Genomic DNA, 25,530 nt, shown 5'->3' with positions numbered 1-25,530 from the left:
GCCGCCGCCGCGACCGAACCCAGTTCCCCCTGAGCAGCCATAGCGTACGGATCTCCGTGCCGGCGCGTTCACAGGAGCTCAGTTCGTCAGTTCACCTGATGATGGCGACATGTTTGATCGCCGAAATATTGTGCCCGTTGGACACCATAGACCGGCAGTACACCCGTGGATATTTTGAGTTTAAATAGACCTTTATTAAAGTTTGCATATGACTTTATTATTGTTTATTGCGGTAATGGTGGCTCAAAATATCTTTAGCACCCCCGCCTTGAGGTTTTTCTGTGTCCGACACTGTGTGGGAGGGAGTAATATGTTTGCTCAAAACAGTTAGATGAAGCAGTAAAGAGATCACCTCTCAGCTTCCCTTTTGTCAGTGCATCACTTACCCCTCGTATTCACACGAATCTTCTTGTCTTCGGTACATAGTGACATGCACCCCCAGTCAAGTCACAGACCACTGCTAATTCTATCGAAATCCCATGCCATTGCACCAGCACTCTTCCACGAGTTGAAAGTCAGTCTATCCCTCTACCTGGCACTGAATGTATGTAGAGCTATTACAATGAGAAGAAAATTACACACTAGCATTCACGAAGAAATTTACCACCATGTGGATGCTCACATCCAGATATTTTTGACGATTTGTACTGCTTCTAGTGATTTTTATTCAATGATCTAATTGAAGATTAGCAGGTCTCTTTGGCTATTTTACATTAAATAGTTGCATTTATCTACATTCAGCTCCACCGTACACCAACCATCAATCCTCTGCATATCGGTATAGCTTACTGTTGTTGCAACCCTGTTGCACACAGGAGCTTACATCTAAATACATATTCCACAAAACACGGCACAGTGGGACTATATCACAGCAGTATTATTGATTTCTTTGTTCCTTTTCCAGTCACATGCTTAATGACAGAGCAAAAAGAATATCTGTATGCCTCTGTGTACATCCTAATCTGCGCCACGATCGCTTCGCCAGGTATGGGGTTTTTAATGGCCAAGAAAGCCTTACTGCTTTAATTTCCTGTAAAAGGACGGCACAAAGAAGATCTGATACTTTTACAACACATCAATATCGAATGACGATAAATATGTTCCTGTAGAAGTCCTAATCTCCTTTACCATACTACAGTGACAACTAACCAGATATGTGATGGCATAATGGTGTCAGAGTCTTCGTTGACAGCATAGTGTTTCATTAGAAATAATTACCAGTTTTTCATTTGGGATATACCTTCATTCTACAGTTCTACCAATGCCAAAGTGCTTCCAACACGTACACTTTCCACTGAATCATTTACATGGAGGCAGCAGATTCGCATCTCCAAGCACAATTCAGGGCTATTGCAATAGTAGGGAAAAATTCAGAGTTTTTTCCTCACTCTCTCTTCGGGAGTGGACCGACCATGATAACCGTATTCCTCCTACAACGAGGTACACCCAGATGTTAGTATGCATATGCGTAGTGTAGTTATTTATTTAGAATCAAACGCAGTACCTACATGCTTATCTGGCTATCGTATAGTGAGAACCTATTAATTAACACGTACTAGCCAGGTCAAATCAATGTTGATGTTTCCTCCAGCATCAGCAGTCACCTTAGTACCTCTTGAACCTCTAGCCAAATTGTAGTGTCGCACTCTCCAGGTGACATGCTGATTGGAATTTTGGCCACTCATCTCCTACACTGTCACTTCCTAGTGGGTGGAATACACACCCTTAAATATCCATGCAAATGAATTTGAGACTGACATATTCTTCTGCATTATCTCACCGACCTGGCAGTCCTTAGTGTTTGGGTTGCTTCCCTTAGGATTCCAGGAAATTTATCTGACCTTGACATAATATACATTCTTCTTCTTATAGCTCCAGAAGCTTATTGCTAGGCATTTTAGTGTGGTTAACGCTTCTGATGACAATTTACGGGATGTCTAGTCCTATTAATGTACAGTAGATTTAAAATACAAATACAAATTAGACAAATACTCTGCAAACTACTTACAGAGAACCAGTGTCATCGATTACCATTCCATTGCAGTCTCACGTGCTGATCGACGAAAAAAGTGTCTATATACTTCCTCACATTACCTAATCCACCCTTATGCTTCTGGGAGAAACAGGTTGTCTTTCAAAGAGATTTTTTTTCATTATGTATTCGAATGGAGTACGCCAACCTATACTGTCCTATCAGTATCCATGTGATACTTTTGTTTCGTGGACCAACCATGTAACACTTGTGAGTTCACATGATTAGTGGACAACGACTATGTAGTGTTGAGCTGTCAAAACGAAGATACTGTTCACCAGTACATATTATTTAACCGCAAACGTGTCTAAGCATGACCTCGAAGTTATAGTGGAAGTTGACAATGAATGGTGAGGTACGAAGGTGGTGCTTTTTCAAGCAGAGTGGGTGAAGCTGTGCAGTTAACTGACATATATCGGGGGGCAATTGACGGCTAAGAAAACACATTCTGTCCGGCATACCCGTCTCTGACAGCAGCAGTGTAGTGCATCATTACTCATTGTGCTTGGTGTTGCTACGTTAAAATTAACAGCTAGAGCCATCAGAGGGCGTATTATTAAAGCACAGAAGTGTCTTACATTTATGTGGTCTGCAGAAAGCAGTATGTGCTGCCGTGGAGCGAGGGTAGTTCTGTGGTATTATCTTGCTTACGACTCCTTTAAGCCAGAAGTATTTACATTCTACCAGAACTTTCCTACAACGTTTAACCACTAAAACAACACATATGTACAGAGCATGTTCTGTTCTATGGTCATCTGCCACCTGAAAACTACATTATACGTCTATTGATTACCTTGTTATATAAAAAAACTACTTATTGAAAATTTTTTGCAACATTGATTTACAAAAAGAAAACGTGTTTATAAAGTAACACAAAATATAAGTGGCCAGTTATTTCGAATCGTGTTTTGAGAACTTTTCTCCTAATGCATTTATAATTTATGCACCGTATCTACACGCCAATAGCATTTACTAATTGCCAATTTAAATAAATTTAATACAACAATCGAAAACAATGAATACTGTAAAATAACTAACGATATACAGTAGGTTACGGGTGTGCCTACACTATACTGAGTTTACAGTACATGTGACTATGGAGAGTTGTGTATTCTGGCTTAAATCATTTAACTGCAAAGTTGTTTATTGCTTGTATATAATAGCTTGATTATATGTAGGTACTGGTTTAAACTGAGTCATGAACGAAACGAGTAGCAGCTCTGGTGGACTATCGTTAAAAGCATTTCATATTACGAAGTGCGTCACATCATGGCTCTTAGAAACTATAATAAAAACAAGTATATTTCACTTCCCACCTTGTTGAATTCATAGCACCTCACGTTCTCCTGCAACTAATTAATTAATTAGTGGAAGTGGCAATTATTAACACTGCTGTAACTCGCGTAGTTTTTGACGTGTAAAAACATTGTAATGGAACAGGATTCGTCACATCGACATGCTCAGTTTTCCAGCTTTTCTAGCGTCACTCCAGGTTTCCACTTAGACATATTTCGTTTCAGAGAGTATCCTCGTCATAATACTCCTACTGTTCAGTGCGCGAGGAAGCGAGGTATCTCGGTGACAGGAAAATCCACCGCATGTTCAGTGTCTCTCGCGCCTTGCCGTTTGCTTCGCAGCCATGAAATGTGTTTACACTATGTGTCTTGGGTGATCATTATCGCCACCCCTGTTACCAGGCACGCGCGTTTATAAACGGGTGCTCCTGGGTACGTCCTGAGCATCCGTTACTTTGTGTGCTGGTGAAACGTTTACGCAGTCGGGCTAGACATAATCGTCATACGAATCCACCTAAAACACATTAGTGTTTATTTCTGCGTTTAAAACTCATTGTATTGTTATTTTTTTCAATATCTGGGCAAACGTTATGTGAAAATTATGTGTAACTAATTTGTGTGACTTGAAAATAACGCTTGTGCTTGTGGCATTTAACCCAAGTCATTATAATTTATTCTTATTTTTCAGATTGTTCAGATTTTCGGTAATCTATATGACCTATAGCCCCCTCCTCCCTATTCCGGGTAAACTAGGTTTCACTGTATTTCATAGCTTGTTTCACTGTCACCAAAGCAAACATGACTGCCTGTAGAGAAGTTATGTATAACGCTGACGTGGTTAGAGGAGGAAGCATGTATTTCCCGCAATTAAATTTTTCTTTTGCCACGGGCACTTATTCAGAGCATCTTTTCTTAAAAAAAAAAAAAAAAAAAAAAAACGCTGCTGATATGACAGATTTCTCATCAGGATGAGTAATTGGTTTGGTTGGATTTTTTCTGATGCAGCTATAGGTGTCATAGGATTTAGTGCCGTATTTCTCAATCAGAGCATCTTTCTTTTGACGGCTGCTTCTCCTTTTGTGCGACTAACAAAAATTATTAAAGCATAGTCTGTCAATGAGTTGATTATTCCACACTTCTATTTCGAATGATTAGACTTTTTGAGCAGATAAAGATCAATGTGTATCTTTTTGTCTAACTCATACCCGAAGCAGTAGGGGCGTGGTTAGGGAGTGGAAGGTACTGGAACCACAAAATAAGGTGTACTAGTACAGTGATCTATTAACACAAAAAATTAATTATGAGAAAATACGCAGTCAAATATAACCCTCGAAATGCACGAGAGTAAGATGATACTTAAAAGAAACAAAGATCGTACGGCGTTGGAAGGCCAAATGACATTTCTTAAGTACTAAGTAGTTGCTACAAAATTGTTAAATCCCCTAAGACGTTGCTCGTTAACAGGTTATTCAACAACACCAGTTGACTATACTTAGCAGCTGCACAAACTGCTTAGGGCGCAATGATAAAAGTCTACCATGGCGAAGCCATGTCAGGCAATACAATTTTACATACAACTTTCAAGAAGGAACATGTTTCCTCGATCTCAAGACCAGTTTACCGGTAACACCCACCAAACTTAAGTGAGCAGAAGTACACTTAAAGGAGTCCTATAGGCATTTACGACAAATACAGGGGTAACAGAATCAACGGTGGTAACCACGTAAGAACTTAACAATTGGTGAAGATACTTCAGGGTTTACGGAACGTAGTAACTATTTTGGAGGATAGTAAACTTAAATCCAGAGAGCTATTAAATGCAATAGACGGGCAAAGTGTCAGCTTAAATTTGCACTAACGACTGCCTCTAGTCGGCGTCGCTTAAAATTTACTCAAACGGGATTTAAAAGAAATCAGTTGCATTAAGGCATACAAAACACGAAAACAAGCCAAGCGCTTAACGTTAGAGGTTGCAGTGGAATAAACAGCGCCAACAGACGACCATATATGTAGACAGAAAGAACTGAGCCCAGTGGGGAGCAAGGGTAAAATATTCAAATGACAAGGTAATTTTCACACAGGCGGCTGCACCTGCTCCGGAAAATAGTAAATGACAAGTAATGCGGACGATGTAATCAGCTGCCCAGCTGCCTAAAAAAAAAAATCCTCAGATGTTTTACAAAACTGTTTGATGAATGTCACCTGGGAGACCGAAGTGTACTATGAGTTTTCTGATAAAGCAAGCATTAAATAACGACTAATCAGTCCAGTAACACACTCATATAGACGCAATATAACACTGTTCTAGGTAAATATAAAGACATTGGACAAGATAAAATGGTTCAAATGGCTCCGAGCACTATGGGACTTAACTTCTGAGGTCATCAGTCCCCTAGAGCTTAGAACTACTTAAACCTAACTAACCTAAGGACATCCATGCCCGAGGCAGGATTCGAACCTGCGACCGTAGATGTCGCGCGGTTCCAGACTGTAGCGCCTAGAACCGCTCGGCTACCGCGGCCGGCGCACAAGATAAGTTCGATAAGTTGTGTAATAAAATACAGGAGGCCAATGAATAAAGCTAATTCGACAAGCAATAAGACACTATTCTAATGAAATGCCAAAACCGACAATGAGCGACCATTGAACAAACACTATTTTTAATACAGGTTAGCCACAAATTGCGAATACGTATCCAGGAAACTGGTCAGACACAGGTGAGTATCAGAAGACAAACGAGAGCCTTTGGCTCCTCACAACAGCAGACCAGAGAAACGACAAATATTTGGTGTAGGTCCGCAAGGAGGCAGGTTGCAGAGGTTCAGACGCATAGTGAGGACAAAATCGCTGCCCATAAGAAGAAGACCTCAACACATAGTCCAGAAAATGAGCACGCAACAATTTCCCGAGCAGAGTTTAAGTGACAACTAAACTTCAACCGGTGTGGTGGCGCCAGTAATACTCCACAGGCCAGGCCACAGCCTTCCAGCAACGTCCGGCCCAACACAGCGCCCACAGGCCGGTAAATGCGGACCTCCAACTGCCCACCGCTGCACCGTCCGCCCGCTTACCTGAGTGGTAACGTGCTTGCCTCCCATGCAATGGGCCCGGGTTCAACTCCCGGCCGTTCGTGGACTACGTGTTGTGCTGTTCACATCATCATTTCATCCTCGTCATCGGCCGCAAGTCACCCAAAGTGGCGCCGAATGAACTAAGACGTGCACTTGGCGGCTGAACCCGAATAGGACATCCCAGGCACCAATGCCATATGGTCATTTCATTTAATTACCACTCGCAACAAGTCACTTCCTCATAGCTCTGTGTACGCGTCTGCTCCAAACTATCGTGCCGTCTTGTGGCCACGCTCCCAGCAACGGGCTGGAGGGAACAAAGGGCAGATACAATCGATACTAGACCGCCAAAGATGTCACCCGTGCACTGCACAATTTCTTAAAGGTTTATTAGTTCTCTGAATTAATTTACGTCCAGAAATTGACCAACTCTCCTCTTCTCCTTGACTGGGAAATAAATTTTATTTAAAAAATTTCGAACCAAATCCTCAGTCCAGAGAGATCCTGTACTAAAAATCATCGAAACATATTGTTGTGTCTTTAGGTCATCTGGAGGAAAGCTTTATAATTTACCATACAGAAATTCACAGTGATTGACATGAATAGGTTCTTCATATCAATTCCCCGGCTTATGTATAAAATTTATTGTCGCAATACATTAATCCAAAAGTCGTTGTGAAGCTCTTTAACGAGTTAGTTTCTATCTCTGATATTATTTCAGCGTTAATATGATGAAATAATTTATATGTGATGGATCCACAGTCTGCAAGTAATAGTTAAACTTGGTCGTTTTCGATTAAAGCTGTCAAATATTTTCTTGATTGCTACCCAACTGCCAAGTGGGATAATATGAACGTAAGAAACGAGATACTGTTATGGGTTTTATCTGACTTAGTGTTTTTCATGTATAATTTCGACAATGTTCGTAATCACATGACACTTAAAATAAGTGCCTGTATTCAGGCCTGAGTGTATGTTTATATTTGCAAGTTCTGCCTAAAGATGAGATGTAAGTCTAGAAACGGTACTTTTAATAAGTCTCTACATATAAAAGGCAACGTCCTGACTGACAGACTCATCATCACCCATCCCAAACCGCTAAGCATAGAAACTTGAAATTTGGAGAAGGTGTGAATCTTATACTGTAGGCATCGCTTAAGAAGGGCTTTTTCGAAATTCCAGTCCTAAGGGGGTTAAATAGAGGATCCGATTTTATATGAAAATATTTTATTAAGAGAGCATTTTTTAAAGCTAAATATGTGAAAATTTAAATTTGGCTTCTCAGTTAGAACTAAAAAAATAAATATTTCACTGTTTTAGGAAAATTAACTCCTATGTGAAAGAGAAGGGGATGAAAGTTTTTATGGAAATAATTAATTGTGGAAGCATTTTTGAAGCGAAATCTATGAAACTTCGAATCTGACTTTTCTGTTAGAAATAAAATATACATGTGTCACTGTTTTTGCAAATTGAACCCATAACGGGGTGAAACGTTATATGAAAAGATTTTATTGCGGAAGTATTTTTAAAGCTCTAATCTGCGAAAATTTAAATTTGACTTTTCAATTAAGGAAAAAAATGTGTTTCACTACTTTTGCAAATTTAACCCCTTTGGGTATTTCATTGAGCAGTTTTGAAGGTAAATGTATGAAAATTTGTATTTGACTCCTCTGTTGGAAATAAGACATATGCATGTGACTGATTTTGGAAATTCAACTCCTAAGTGGGTGAAGTAGGGGATGAAACTTTTTACAAAAACATTTCATTCTGAAGGCATTTTTAAAGCTAAATCTTTGAAAATTTGTGTTTGGCTTCTCTTTTGGAGATGGAAAAATACGTGTTTCTTTGTTTTTGGAAATTAAACCCATAATGGGGTGAAATAGTGTCAGACTGAATCGCTGACTCATCTTCGCCCAGCCTCTAAGGATAGAAACTTGAAGTTTGGAGAGAGTGTGGATCTTGTACTGGAGGCATCGTTTAAGAAGGGATTGTGCGAAGTTCCTCTCCTAAGAGGGTGAAATAGGGGATGAAAGGCTTTTTGAAAGTATATCGATATTAAGGGAATTTTGAAGCTAGAACTACGAAAACTGATATTTGGTTTCTCAGTCAGAAAATAAAATACAGGTGTTTTAGCAGTTTTGGAAATTCAGTCAACAAGTTGCTGAAATAGTAGCTGAATTAAAAAAAAATAAAGAGCTGCATCTATGACAATTGGTATCTGACTTCTTAGAAATAAAAAAAATGCATGTTTCAGTGTTTCTGGAAATTCAACCTTTAATGGAGTGCTGTAGGGAATGAAAATTTTTAAGAAAATATTTCGTTATATTAAAATAATTGTAAAGATAAATTTATCAAAACTGATATTTCATTTCACTGTTAGATATAAAGATATATTTGTTAAGGGATGAAAGTAGTAATGGAAATATCTCCACAACAACACAAAGGCATGATTAACAAAAACTTTGGACTCCAGCTACTAGAATCGCTTTTTGGTCAGAAGTCAGTTTGGAAAAGACCATGTTTATGTGGCCTTAATTAGCGTAAAAATTTAGAGGGTATTGCAATTCCTGAACAACAAAAAATTCGATTGAATGAAAACAAAAAAATCTCTGCTGGTCATACAGTCCGCATGAGAGAAGCAGCAGGTGCCAAGCTAGTAAAAATTAAAGTAATTGACAATGGTATTGGGCAATGACCATGTTAAATAGTTATGTAATCAGTAATCATGCAAATCTCCCTATTGAGAGTTCTACCATATGAAGATTTTGCTGTTATTTTCTTGTATGGAGACCGCTGGTAGACATACCACTGAACACTTTATTAGACCCCTTGACAATAGAAACTAACACATTATACTGCACTCAGTGCAGCCACACATGGCACACCGATCTCTATAAGAGACAGCAAAGACATTATAATACAAAGACATACAGAAGATAATGTCGCACAGAGACCAGAGACGTCATGTGAATATTTTATTAAACTCACCAACCTCTTCAAAATATCACAATCCATACATTCGTAATGCTTTTCTTCTCTTAAGTCAACGGCTGTACCGCAGTGTGCACCAGGTAAAGTCAGATCACTGAAGTTTTGCATAGTCGTACATGGTTGGCGCTTGGATGTGTGACCATACAAGCTGCTGTCGCCTTTTGACCTATCGGAGTGCTCTCAGCCTTGTGATGCCAGTTGAGGAGCTACGTGAGCGAGCAATGAGATGATTCCACACCAATACATATCTGCTTTCGAAGAGGCCAGTGAGCTTAGGACACATGGCGATCAGTCGATACCGTTGAGTCTTCCGATACCTGTTCAGATGGAGATTAGTTTAGTCTAATATTTATCTTAATCTTATGTAACTTAGCTGATGAACAATCCCATGGTTTTTCAGCTTGCGTAATTGCTAGTCAGCTGCTGTATAATCCCATGCTTTTTCAGCACGCTGTCAACAACTACGCAGCAGGATTCTTACCCTTATCTGTTGTAATTGTTCTGATTTTCCTTTCTTACTAATTTTCTGCCATTTTTCTGAAAGTCTTGAAATCTGTCACAAGTCTCATTCTTTGCCTTTAGGAAATGCACAAATCCATTAGGCTATAACATTTTCTCAAATGTGAAAATACTCTGCGCCACTGAATAATATCACTTTCAGTGGTTTATAAAGATCTGCATGTATAACTTCAAGTGGTTTATATGCTCTAGTGACTTTTTGTGAAAAGGCTACCTTGTTAGATTGCCTTCATTACATACCACGCTGTTTTGTTTAATAACACCGATGTTAACTTCTTCACAAACCATTTCTTCAACAGTACCATTTCTCATTTTCATAATATCGTTTGCATTCAAATAACTGAATCTTCTTTACCATTTAGTTCCGGTAACCATCGCTAAAGATTTACTTGTCCTAGCAATGTTCAGTTTATGTACAACATTTAATAAGATTTGCAGTTGCAACTAATTCTTGATTCTTCAATCAATCTGTTCACAAATAGTAAGTTTTTTATTAGTTCTGCATCACGCAGAACATTTCTCACTGCAATAACGACAGCAAGTCTTCCAAATACTGTTGTTAAATAACTTCCACAGAGCAGAACTTTAGAATTTCAATATGATCCACTGCCACAATTTTATGTTTGCTAACATTATTCACTATATTCGCCATCCAGTTTTCATTTGGTCTTAGATGCATACTAGTACCCGAATCAACATACCAGTCAGTTCTATTAAAAGAACCATTAAAGGAACTACACTGAAGGCATTTGAGTTCTGCTCTGTCCGATAGCATTAACTTCATTGTTAGTGCCTTACTTTTAAAATGACCTGGCTTTGTACATTTATAATAAATAACTTCTTGCTTCCTTCAGTGTTGATGTCCTGCACCACGTGAAAAAAAAGTTGAGTATTATTTCTCAATGATGGCAACCAAGTCCAATTTCGGTGAAAACACTTTGGCTTACTTTGCCAAATTTTCGCTCTGAAAGCATTGCCATTGGTAACTTTTCTTCCACACTGAGAAGCTTACGTTTAATTGCATCTGTTGTTACACGAATTCTTATTGTTCAATGGCCATATTCCCCAGAGAGTATTTTCGTGGTAATCCTGCTGACAATAATGACCTCATCCATTGGTCACTATTCGCAAAACCAGTTTGATGTAGTTTTTGACCACAGTGTAGTACTTGATTTACAGAGTTTGTCTATAAATCACCTTTTCTAGACGTGCTGATATTAACGCACTCAATAAATTTATACTTCCTGCAAAATCAGGGTTTTTACACAATAATTTCAGTTATGTCCACAATCCCTTTGCTGTTACTGCCTGTTTCATGTGTACCTGCAAAAGTGGATCAAGAGCGAGAGTTACTTTTTTTTGCCTTGGCATCTTATTTTTCAGCTGCTTCTGAAACACGTTCTAGCAGTCCCTCGAGAATAAGCACGCATTGCAAAAGCCCAGTTCTGGAACCCTCACATACTTACAGCTTCTGTACATTAATCAAATAATTCGTCCTCATTTTTGTTGAGTAAAACATTTCATCTTCTTCTTTTTTTTTTTGGATTACAGTACTCTTGGCTTCAAATAATGGCAGGTAACTGGACAGCTGGGTATCTGGGCCGCATAACCTGCTGAGAGTTCCGCCACATGTGGGTTCTACCGTTATCTGCTTGTACAGAGAACAGTGGTTGACATACTACTGAACGCTTTATTAGACCGTTTCACATTAAAAGAAACTCGTACATTTCACTGCACTCAGTGCTACGTGACACACAGCGAACAGATATGACCCCCAGTGGCACACAGAACACGACAATACAATGCAAAGACACTGTCATACAAAGACATACGAAAGAACATAGCTCACAGAGACCACAGCCATTCAATTGAAAGCTTTGATGAAGTACAACAATCATCTTCACTATCAATATGCTTTGTACTTGTTGAAAAATTACCGTCAAACCTCCTTGCCTTGCCAGATGAAATCGGATGTCGTCAAGCCCTGAATGAAAATTGCGCAACAGATAACTGGGGAGGGGAGCTTGAGAGCGCTACCTAAAGAGTGTGCCCTTTCTGTATGTTACTAGGCAAGGGGCAGAAGGGCTCACACACTTATGTGTGGGTCCCTGCATTCTATATCTTTTATTTTAAATGAACTCCTTTAACTTGACTCCTTTGTGATTTTTAGGATATGTTAAAGATTGATGACAATTGATTACCTATTTATTGTGAACATTATCAGTCGACTTTGCAGCGATTGCAGCAATTGTTCCAGTTTACAGATATTACAATTTTACAACTTATAGCTCGGGTATATTATATACTAATCTGCACGCACATTTCTACGGGCAAGACGGAATTGCGTTGGCCAAATGTATACCACCAAAGTCTCCCAATGTTTTACATGGGACATGCACGATGTGAGGAGGATAACAGACAAACTGGGGACCAGATACATTAACACAGGGGATAAAATTTCCGAAATTAAACGAGAACATTAATTTCCTTACAGAATCCTAAGCTGGAAATAAAAGAATTAGTACAAATATTCAAATACCTCTCTTCCATGCGTGAACATTGAGACAGACGCACTGAGAGCACGTCTGCTCACTTACCCGTCTTTGGAACACTCTCAGAATATGGCGGGCACCCAGAGGTCTTCCTGGGCCCCGGTGGAGGGGATGGTCGAACCACTTTGCCGTGACCAACCTCTCCACCCCAAATCTTGTGCCACTGGAACGTCTTTGACTTTTACCTGCCTGTGCTGTCTCTCTGATCCCCTACCCAGGAGTGAGGTTGGCACTACTACACTACAGGACCATTTCCCAACTAAGATTTGGCCACGCTTTACGGAAAGGTGTGAGGAGGGTTAGGAAAGTTCACGTGCAGATTCACATTCACGTACAGAAGTAAATAATACACGGCACATATAAATACGTATTATGAAACCTGACACATTTCTTTCCATCCGTCCATATGGGTTCTGTTGCACCCGCGGCCGGCCGGGCCGTGCAATAAAATTGGCGGCGGAGCCGCCTCTGTTTGTACACTCCTGGAAATGGAAAAAAGAACACATTGACACCAGTGTGTCAGACCCACCATACTTGCTCCGGACACTGCGAGAGGGCTGTACAAGCAATGATCACACGCACGGCACAGCGGACACACCAGGAACCGTGGTGTTGGCCGTCGAATGGCGCTAGCTGCGCAGCATTTGTGCACCGCCGCCGTCAGTGTCAGCCAGTTTGCCGTGGCATACGGAGCTCCATCGCAGTCTTTAACACTGGTAGCATGCCGCGACAGCGTGGACGTGAACCGTATATGCAGTTGACGGACTTTGAGCGATGGCGTATAGTGGGCATGCGGGAGGCCGGGTGGACATACCGCCGAATTGCTCAACACGTGGGGCGTGAGGTCTCCACAGTACATCGATGTTGTCGCCAGTGGTCGGCGGAAGGTGCACGTGCCTGTCGACCTGGGACCGGACCGCAGCGACGCACGGATGCACGCCAAGACCGTAGGATCCTACACAGTGCCGTAGGGGACCGCACCGCCACTTCCCAGCAAATTAGGGACACTGTTGCTCCTGGGGTATCGGCGAGGACCATTCGCAACCGTCTCCATGAAGCTGGGCTACGGTCCCGCACACCGTTAGGCCGTCTTCCGCTCACGCCCCAACATCGTGCAGTCCGCCTCCAGTGGTGTCGCGACAGGCGTGAATGGAGGGACGAATGGAGACGTGTCGTCTTCAGCGATGAGAGTCGCTTCTGCCTTGGTGCCAATGATGGCCGTATGCGTGTTTGGCGCCGTGTAGGTGAGCGCCACAATCAGGACTGCATACGACCGAGGCACACAGGGCCAACACCCGGCATCATGGTTTGGGGAGCGATCTCCTACACTGGCCGTACACCTCTGGTGATCGTCGAGGGGACACTGAATAGTGCATGGTACATCCAAACCGTCATCGAACCCATCGTTCTACCATTCCTAGACCGGCAAGGGAACTTGCTGTTCCAACAGGACAATGCACGTCCGCATGTATCCTGTGCCACCCAACGTGCTCTAGAAGGTGTAAGTCAACTACCCTGGCTAGCAAGGTCTCCGGATCTGTCCCCCATTGAGCATGTTTGGGACTAGATGAAGCGTCGTCTCACGCGGTCTGCACGTCCAGCACGAACGCTGGTCCAACTGAGGCGCCAGGTGGAAATGGCATGGAAAGCCGTTCCACAGGACTACATCCAGCATCTCTACGATCGTCTCCATGGGAGAATAGCAGCCTGCATTGCTGCGAAAGGTGGATATACACTGTACTAGTGCCGACATTGTGCATGCTCTGTTGCCTGTGTCTATGTGCCTGTGGTTCTGTCAGTGTGATCATGTGATGTATCTGACCCCAGGAATGTGTCAATAAAGTTTCCCCTTCATGGGACAATGAATTCACGGTGTTCTTATTTCAATTTCCAGGTGTGTAGTTCCCGGGGCGAGCGAGCAGCGAAACCTGCTGCTTATAGAGCAGTAACTACTGTACCGTTTCATTGTGTACTAGTACATATCAACACGGTAATGAACAAGCACTAGAAAACACTGACAAACGTAGTATGTAATCTCCACGACGTCTCAAACATAATCCGCAACTACTGCTGCCAGTAGACAATCAGATAATGGCGCGAATTTCTAGACAGGTGTATTTTCTGCATAGCGCTATGGTACTTGTGACCAGGTACAGGTCTGCGTCAACTGCCTGTGTAGGGCGTTGCTGCCACCTTTGAGCTCTCTGTTGCCGCCTGATTCTATTTAGAGTCCGAGAAGGGCTCGGCGCAAATCACTCGCGTCTTGTCACCGGTGTTTCCGTGGCGTGTCGCGATCGCGCAGACGCCGGCGCGATAATTGAGAGTTGCGGTGCGAAGCCGGCACGCAGCGAGCGGCGCTCACGCAATAGCCTATCCGCCGCCTGCGGCGAATCCAGGTCACCGCGAAAATCACTCGCAGAAAGAGGCGGGGCCGGCCGCAGAGGGTGACAAACTGCTGCCTGCGCCATCGGCTTCGGTGAAGCATTTGGAGCTAATGAGCTCTGCTTAGCGTGGTATCTGGCATTCAGGGGTGTCTCACGAGGAATACAAGATGTATCAGAAGCTGGTAGTCCAGACTAACTCGAATAAAACATTCCGTGAAAGACGGGTCGAATTTTTATTCGTTAAGAGATACAGCAGGTTAAAGAAAGTTTTCATTTCACATGTTGTTCCTTTAATTATTGTGACACTGTACCACAGTATTTAGCACTATGACACAGCATTGAAGTATCTCTTTTCATTAATGTGTTTTGTTGAAATTTCTTCATTGTGTATTATCAGTTACAATATTGTGTAACCATTATAAACCCCAGATTCACATGGGTAGCACAAAGTACATATGGCCGGATGACTTGATTTTAAAGATGTAGTGGTGAGTGCGACAATGCATGACGGTCTGGATCGGACGGAGTTGCCGAAGAGCGAGTTAAATCGTAATGTTCTCAAGCCACAGCAAGTGTTGCCTCATGATCTTCAATCGATTCTTGAGAACACATACTCCTCAGTCTTTTAGCCTTTCTAGTCTATGGCGAAAGATTCTACCATTTTGTAGGCATTTTAACCACAAACAAAAGGAAATAAAAGTGTGATAAGTGGGCACCAAAATCACAAGGCAAACACTAGAAAAGTACTCAAATATAAATAAATAGTAAATTTAATCTCTCTGATTCATACATCACAGTAAACTCTCTCTCTCTCTCTCTCTCTCTCTCTCTCTCTCTCTCTCTCTCTCTCTGTGTGTGTGTGTGTGTGTGTGTGTGTGTCTGTGTGTAATACTTAATTTAATGAAACAGCAACAGTATTGTATAATGTACAGAATGAAAGGAATACAAATTTCCCCAGTAGCTGACCCTCACCGCACACCGCATTGTGGCAAAAAGTCTGCTTGATAAGACTCAAATTACATTTGCTTGTCACAACAAGCTGGAACAAATCTCCCCTTGGTGATTAGACGTCATGATCATACTTTCTGATGATCACGCATGTGCTCTAGAAGCATGACATATTTCGTGAAGTATGGGGCAATGCTTGTCTGTAACCAAATATAAAAGGACGACATACGTGTCATTTTTAATGGTTCGTTACATGTCATTGCAACATAAGAACCTGGTTCCCATCAAAGGCAAAGTAAGGAATTACAAAAGATGAAGAATAGAGGCACAATAGCAAAGGAAATATACTGCCAGTAGTAAAACGTGTAGTAGCTGGTTCTTCACTGAGGAGGACTGATAATAAAAACAATAAATATCATGTCACTACAGCGATTCTGTAGAAAAATGAAAATTGGTTCTATCGTTAAACATCATTTTATATGGAGAAATTAAGCGGATACTTTAATATGAATTATTATTCAGTTTTATTGCTACCATCCACAGTGAATCACTTTGTTAAATACCATATTTATTTAGTCTCCTACCATCACTTAATCGACAGAATACAATATTTTAACCATGTGTAATGTTGAATATAACAGATTTCACCAGTTTTGTCAGAGGATTAAATGCGATTAAAGAAGCATGTACTTCAACTTCCCATCAGACCCAATTCTCAAAGAATGGTTCAAGAAAGAGATGTATTCCAAAAGAAGACAGACCAAGGTGAAGAAGATTTAAAGTCAAAGAGAACAATATCTCTGTGACAGCAGAAGATGGAGGAGAAGGAGTAGAAGAAGGAGAAGGAGGAAGAGGAGAGGTTGATTACAATGATGATGATGAGGAGAAGGAGAAGGAGGAGGAGGAGTAAGAAGAAGATGAGAAAGGTGACATTCACAGGTTGGAATGCATTGTCCAACAAAAGAGAAGTGCTTTACAGATCCCGGACAATTCGTTGGTTTTCAATTATAAGATAAGAATTAATGTGTTTACTACAAGAAAGTGATTCTCTTTCAGTATAGCAACCTCCTTGTTACATTAAAAATATGTCATTTTGAACACATTTTCGTCACAAAATGCAGCAGAAGATGTCAAATGTTTTGAACTGCATGATTAAGCTAATAACCGAGAATGTGCTTACTTAAATGTTGGCTGTATTTGGAAGCGTAGCAGGCCACCTGTCGAAAGTGTATGACACACATATTATCCCAGGCCAACGAGAAGAAGGAGGCATTGTGTTACAATTTAGAAAGTTATTGTGGTGAACCATATCAAACTAGTTTCAAAACGTCAACATTGACTTGTATTATATACAAGCATCACAAACTTGATCTGAGTTACACACCCACAGAAGAGCTCCAAGGATAATCACTCCATCAAAATAACGCCCCATATGTTTTGACATCAAGAATAGCATGAAACTTGTGTGTTTGGAAAAATAAAAGATTCTGTTCTTTGACTGGGTGATATAGGCCACCCTGAAACTGTCCATCATTTGTAATGGTGAGCACAGTGGCCTTTTGTGTTCAAGAGGTAGAATGTGAGCTATCTTTTCGGTTTTAATTTGGATGAAGAAATGTATGATGAGATAAAAGAAATTATTCAGATAGTGATGGGAGACGAAAATTTAATAGTTATGGGTGACTGGAATTCGATAGTAGGAAAAGGTAGAGAAGGAAACGTAGTAGATGAATATGGATTGGGGGTAAGAAATGAAAGAGGAAGCCGTCTGGTAGAATTTTGCACAGAGCACAACTTAATCATAGTTAACACTTGAATCAAGAATCATAAAAGGAGGTTGTATACATGGAAGAAGCCTGGAGATACTGACAGGTTTCAGATACATTATATAACGCTAAGACAGAGATTTAGGAACCAGGTTTTAAATTGTAAGACAATTCCAGGGGCAGATGTGGACTCTGACCACAATCTATTGGTTATAAACTGTAGATTAAAACTAGAGAAACTGCAAAAAGGTGGGAACTTGAGGAGATGGAATCTGGATAAACTGAAAGAACCAGAGGTTGTAGAGAGTTTCAGGAAGAGCATAAATGAACAATTGACAAGAATGGGGGAAAGAAATACAGTAGAAAAGAATGGATAGCTTTGAGGGATGAAGTGGTGAAGGCAGGACAGGATCAAATAGGTAAAAAGACGAGGGCTAGTAGAAATCCTTGGATGACAGAAGAAATACTGAATTTAATTGATGAAAGGAGAAAATATAAAAATGCAGTAAATGAAGCAGGCAAAAAGGAATACAAACGTCTCAAAAATGAGATCGACAGGAAGTGCAAAGTGGCTAAGCAGGGATGGCTAGAGGACAAATGTAAGGATGTAGAGGCTTACCTCACTAGGGGTAAGATAGATACTGCCTTTCGAGAAAAGATAACCACTTGTACGAATATCAAGGGCGCAGATGGAAACCCAGTTCTAAGCAAAGAAGTGAAAACAGAAAGGAGGAAGGAGTATTTAGAGGGACTGTACAAGGGCGATGTTCTTGAGGACAATATTATGGAAATGGAAGAGAATGTAGATGAAGATGAAATGGGAGATACGATACTGCGTGAAGAATTTGATACAGCACTGAGAGACCTAAGTCGAAACAAGGCCCCGTGAGTAGACAACATTCCATTAGAAATACTGACAGCCTTGGGAAAGACAGTCCTGACAAAACTCTACCATCTGGTGAGCAAAATGTATGAGACAGGTGAAATACCCCCAGACTTCAAGAAGAATATAATAATTCCAATCCCAAAGAAAGTAGGCGTTGACAGATGTGAAAATTACCGAACCATCAGTTTAATAAGTCACGGCTGCAAAATACAAACGCGAATTCTCTACAGACGAATGGAAAAACTAGTAGAAGTCGACCTCGGGGAAGATTAGTTTGGATTCCATAGAAATATTGGAACACGTGAGGCAATAATGACCCTACGACTTATCTTAGAAGCTAGATTAAGAAAAGGCAAACCTACGTTTGTAGCATTTGTAGACTTGGAGAAAGCTTTTGACAATGTTGACTGGAATACTCTCTTTCAAGTTTTGAAGGTGGCAGGGGTAAAATACAGGGAGCGAAAGGCTATTTTCAATTTGTACAGAAACCAGATGGCATTTATAAGAGTTGATGGACATGAAAGGGAAGCAGTGGTTGAGAAGGGAGTGAGACAGGGTTGTAGCCTGTCCCCAATGTTATTCAATCTGTATATTGATCAAGCAGTATAGGAAACAAAAGAAAAATTCGGAGTAGGTATTAAAATCCATGGAGAAGAAATAAAAACTTCGAGGGTTCGCCGATGACATTGTAATTATGTCAGAGACAGCAAAGGACTTGGAAGAGCAGCTGAACGCAATGGACAGTGTCTTGAAGGGAGGATATAAGATAAATATTAACAAAAGCAAAATGAGTATAATTCGAATGTAGTCGAATTAAGTCGGGTAATGGTGAGGGAATTAGATTAGGAAATTACACAGGAAAAAAATCCATAAAATGCAGAAGGTTCAAATATTTATCCGCCTATATACAGCTTAAATCATATAGTACAGCTTTTCTAGTCATTATCCGAACTTTCTGTACCATAAAATCATTACTTTTAACCAAATTCTCTTTGTCATTTACATGTGAAATTTTGAAATTTTAGACTACTTTATACTATAACGTTTCATCTCTGTTTTCGTAAAGGCCTGTAATCACAAATGCATCACATCAGACAAGAGACAAAAAATAATATTAATCTTGTTACAATCCATTTTGCTGTAGGAAAAGTTTACCATTATCTAACTGTAAAGTTTTGATGCATTGTCACATAATAGCGCTCGCGTCATGACAAACTGTGAGATTTAGGCGTCTGCACTTCTTTTGATAACGCGAGCAGCTGTTGCCGACTTTGTGTTGTCCATTGTGACACATTTTCAAAACCAATCGTACATTGCTTCTGAGCATTTGACATTTACCTTCCCTAGCCTGTTGTAGGGGGACTGTAACATCAATTGTTACGGTTTATAACGGCTTTTATGTACGAATGGCATGTTATTGTGATTTGTTCCTTCTGTTTAGTGGATTTCTTTTCTGACAGATCAAACAAGTCCACAAAATCCGTTGTACTCTCCTGAGTACAGCGTCAAATTTAGAAAATAGTGGTGTTTACCTGTCTCGCATGCATATTTTGAAACTCAAAAATGCCCCTAGGCATAGTGTGTATACCATATCAGATTCTGTTGCAGCTCTGCTGGAACACATACACGCCACAGATTGCTATGGCTTCTGCACATGTGAAACAGAACGTAATTGTGAATTTTGTATTACTGTGCCAGTTTGTCTGAAGTGTTTTGCGTGAGAGATTGTTTTATGTTAACCCACCTAGTGTCATACTTTCATACGTCTAAATAAAACAGTCTGAGTCTTAAGTCTTTAATCAGGTACACTTGACTCTTATTCCAATATCTCTAAAAATTAAGGAAAATCTTCAGGTAGTGTAGACAAAGCATCAGCTATAATGTTATCTTTGACACGTATGCATAAAATCTTGAAATTGTGTTCCTGCAATGAAAACAGCTAAATGTGGGTGTAATAATTTACATTTGAGTATAAAGTTAAGGCTTTCTGATCACAGTATATCTTTATGTGTTTTCCCTCTATTTAATAATGAAATTTTCTGGAAGCTCAGACTACAGATAGAGCCCCAAATTCTGTAGCTGAACATAACTCCTCGCTCTCCGTAACACTACTATAACGACATATTATACATACTTCAGATGTTCCATTTTCTTCTGCAATCGAAAATGAACAAGATTCAAGACCTCATCATCAGGCGTTGGTAGCAATGCAGAAGTCGTTGCTTATGTCTGGGTAGTGTAATATTTTTGAATATTTATTAAATGCTATCTGACTGTAACGTGTCCAATACCATGGAGTACTCTTACTTAATAATTTTAGTAAATCATCATTGTTCAATAGTTGTTGTGACACAAATCGTGTAAAGCAAGAGTTGAGACCGAGAAAAGCTTTCAGTTGTTTCCAACTTGTTGGTGACGAAAAGCTCTTAATTCCTTACATCTTATTCAGATTCGGTACAATGTCTCCTGGTGATCTGAAAAATCCCAGAAATCTGAGTTGATCTTTTCCAGGCATAGATTTCTCAACATTTGCTATTAAGCTGGCGCTCAAAAACCTATGTAATACCTTTTCTATTAACTCCAACAACTGCTGCTGCCATGTAGATGTACTAGTGATGAATCATCTACATAGAGTGTCACTTTGTCCAACAATTCTGGTCCCAATTCGGTGTCCAGTGCTGTAACGAAAACTACAGTACTTACGTTTAGACCAAAAGTGGGTACCCTAATTGATAATTTTTGTCCCCAAAAAGAAAAACTGTAGATTTTCTGGAATTTTCTTATAAGAGGATATGTTAGTACGAGCCCCTCAGATTGATAGTAGTTATGTACCAAACACCATAAAATATTTGCATCTTCTCCTCTAACATTTCAAGTCTCATTCGTACAAGTACAATTACTTTGTTTATTCGTCATTGTCCAAAACTAGCTGCACATGGACCTTTGGTTTGCCAACTGCTAGTAAAGAATTGTTGTGAGGGGGATTCGATTACCATCCACTCTAACTTTTTCTTGTTTCTTTTCTTAGGGCTTCACGTTTTGTCCATGGAATGGGGTAAGCAGACGAGCAGAACATCTCATGAGGAACTACCTCCAAGTTACACTGATAGCCCTTAATGATACCTGGTTCGTCAGAACAGTCATTAATATATTTCATTAATCTACATTTACATCTACCTAACCGGCCGGTGTGGCCAAGAGGTTCTAGGCACTTCAGTCTAGAACCGCGCGACCGTTACGGTCGCAGGTTCGAATCCTGCTTCGGGCATGGATGCGTGTGATGTCCTGAAGTTAGTCAGGTTTAAGTAGTTCTAAGTTCTCGGGGACTGATGACCTCAGATGTTAAGTCCCATAGTGCTCAGAGCCATTTGAAGCATTTGAACCATCTACCTACATACACCGCAACTGTTGTACTGTCTGTGGCTGACGATACTTTGTACACTACTCAATAGTGTTCTTCAAAAAGAACATCTCCTTCACTCCAGGCATTCCCATTCCCATTTGAATTCCTGGAGAATCCCCGTAATACCTGCATGTTGTCTCAACCTGCTGGTAACAAATAATCTAGCAGCCCGTCTCGGAACTGCTTCGCTGTCTTCCTATTCTTTTCCATTTTCGATGGCTGGTTCCACAGACAGAGAGGCCCATAGTGTGCGTTGTACACTGACAAAGACTTTATATGTGACTGATAAGAGCTGCAAAGAAGCAGTCAAATTGGCCTGGCCTCTGAGGTCACGCAGGAAATAAAACTTGGCACCTTTCCAGGTTGAACTCACCTCGTATCATTCTGTGCTCTATTACCTACCTACGGCGGTTTGCCTAGGGTAGCCGGCGTGATGGTATGGGGTGCCATTGGTTACACGTGTCGGTCACCTCTTGTTAGCATTGACGGCACTTTGAACAGTGAATGTTACATTTCAGATGTGTTACGAACCGTGGCTCTACCCATCATTCGATTCCTGGAAAAACTCAACATTTCAGCAGGATAATGCACGACCGAAAGTTGCAGGTCATGTACGGGCCTTTCTGGATACAGAAAATGTTCGACTGCTGCTCTGGCCAGAACATTCTCCAGATCTCTCACCAATTGAAAACGTCTGGTCAATGGTGGCCGAGCAACTGGATCGTCACAATACGCCAGTCACTACTCTTGATGAACTTAGGTATCATGTTGAAGCTGCATGGGCAGCTGTACCTGTACACGCCAGCCAAGCTCTGTTTGATTCAATGCCCAGGCGTGTCAAGGCCGTTATTACGGCCAGAGGTGGTTGTTCTGGGTACTGATTTCTCAGGATCTATGCACCCAAATTGCGTGAAAATGTAATCGCATGTCAGTTGTAGTATAATATATTTGTCCAATGAATACCCCTTTATCATCTGCATTTCTTCTTGGTGTAGCAATTTTAATGGCCAGTAGTGTAGTTGAAGAGCGGGGCTGCGTGCACGTTTGAGCGCTCGCTTTGAATCTCCTTTATGACAGAGTCGTGCTGCCTCTAATTCTAGCAGGTGATTATGTTGTGTCATAGCACTCGGTAACAGCAAGCACGCATCACGGCACACGTAGAAGAAAGTGGCAGTTAGCGATGGTGTATCAGCGATCAACGAAATGAGTGGCTGAGCAATCGAGAGGTCACTGGTCGCTGTTCTACAGAGGCAGAGCGACGGCAGTCGGCACGTCACGGGTCCATCACAGTACCGGCAGCATTTTTCGGCTGATTCTTCGCCCAGCTGCAGTGCTCGTCATATTAATTATAATCGAAATAGGTTTTTAAGAAATTGATTAATCATTAAATAATGTCAGCATGGAGGGGCAAGACGATTATAAGAATGGCTTAGCTGTAAGATATGGTGCAAACATGATGTTATTTATTTATTTATTTAATCTGATCTAATCTCTAGCATTGGACCAGGGTTTCACGCTTACAGTACCTTTTTTTTAATCATTGATACCTAAGAAATTACAGTTTGAATAGCACTAAAATACGATGTAAGCTCCGCCAGTTATGCAAAACACCGTTTTTTCCAAGTTCCCCCTGTTTCAACACCTCTGTGCCATCATCAGTGGGGTTCTGTTTCATTTAATCTGTAATGTGAACATTTTTACTAAGTGATTACAAAACTGCGAAAATATTTAGTTCAAGCAACAATTTCTTTCTTTTAGTTAATACCTTTACATTTGGTTTGCATGGTTTTGTAGGACCATTTGCCTAATACTTCTTACAGGTAGCTTGTCATCTGCGACGAAACGATGTGGATGAGAAATTTTGTTGGGAGTTAACCTATCGTTTTATGCTTTAAATGTAACTTAGTTTTTCAAATATTTCGCGCCTATATTCGTTTTCACTTACGTTTTTGTGTGGGAAGCCGTTTTGTCTTAGCGTCCTGATGAGGTGTTGTGGAGCAGACGTAAATATAACACGTATTTTTAAAAATATGGTCATAAAATCAAACTGACTATTGAGGAAAACTTCCACATACAGAAGGCATCAGCAGAAGGGAAACAGGTCAAAAGTGAATACACACACTCTGCAAAGGCTCACCATTTTACACACTAAAGGAACACCCAGTAAAAGGCAACACAAACAGCTCAGAAGCGTACACAACACACGCACAAGCGCGCTCGCAAAGGTAAAATGTAGACAAAATTCAAATTTGGTGCCAAAAGAATCACTGGTGAACAAATGAACATTTACTGTGCTGGGACACAAAACAACCATGACTACAGTGTGTTTTGGTGAAGTGCAAAGTGCTTTTGCGACGATATTTCTAAAAATATGTGTTATATTTACGAGTGCTTCACAACACCTCATCCAGACGCTGAGAGAAAAAGGGCTTTCCACACAAAAACGTAAGTAAAAACGAATATAGGTAAAAATACCGCGACAAACTATATTACGTTTAAAACATAAAATGACAGTTAATTCCCAACAAAATTTCTCATCCACATCGTTTGGTCGCAGATGACAAGCTATCTGTAAGAAAAAATACGGAAATGGTCCTTCAAACCCATGCAAACTAAATGTAAAGGTATTAAGTAAAAGAAATAAATGATTGTTTAAACTAAATATTTCCGTAATTTTGTAATCACTTAGTAAAAATGTTCACATTACAGACTAAATGAAACGGAAACCCACTGATGACGGCACAGAGGAGCTGTAACGTGTTTGGGAACTTGGAAAAAACGGTGTTTGCATAACTGGCGGACATTACATCCCACAATTTTAACTGCAAACACGAGGAACACCACGCGCCGCAAATCCAAATGATGAATAGCACTAAAATAATTTAAGTGTTTTTAATCACAAGGTGAGTAAACAGTACTGACTATGAATTGAGAAAGTTAACAGTGGCAGTACTAGTACTATCGCAACCATTGGCACTGATAGTCAAAACAGTATTAGTAACAATAAAAGTAATTACAATAGTGACTATTGCTGATATAAAATGATACGTGGGACTTATTGGAAGTAAGGAAACGTGGAAGAGAGAACTCACCAATAAAACTTTCTTTTCACACAACCTGTTTATTTAACGATATATAAACTGTGTTTTACAGATAATCGAAGCATTTAACGATAAAAATTTCCTTAACAAAATGAACAAATTTGCAAAATCCTTTTTTGCTTCAACCTAAAGTTGAATAAACATTTAATCTTTTTAATACAAATCTGAAGAGCTGTATTGCAAAACAGAAAACAATATGACAATGATTACAGGACGGCCGAACCTGCAGCCCGCTCATTATCGGGTGAAACAGCGGTCTTTACTACCGCGCTGCACGCAGTCTGTCTCATTAACTACCCTTCTGCAACTCGTGAAAACTATATAAGCACCATTGATGACAAGACTGATTCAATTACTCAAAATAAATTACTTAACTTTTAATTTGAAAGCTGTATGTCCAAAGGTTCGGGGTTAAGATGCGCACTTGTGCTTAAAAGTTAAACAGATTAACAAACAATATGACAATGATAAGGCATACTTCAAACCAATCAACCTCTTAATTTCAATCGGCAGCCAGGATCCGATTGGACCTGAATCCGTCCCTTCTGACAATTGAGTGAAGCCCTGGTAACAGTTATTAAT

Source organism: Schistocerca gregaria, chromosome 1 (genome assembly GCF_023897955.1).
Source record: "Schistocerca gregaria isolate iqSchGreg1 chromosome 1, iqSchGreg1.2, whole genome shotgun sequence".
In the NCBI taxonomy this organism is placed as follows: Eukaryota; Metazoa; Arthropoda; class Insecta; order Orthoptera; family Acrididae; genus Schistocerca; species Schistocerca gregaria.
This window is presented reverse-complemented; position numbering follows the sequence as displayed.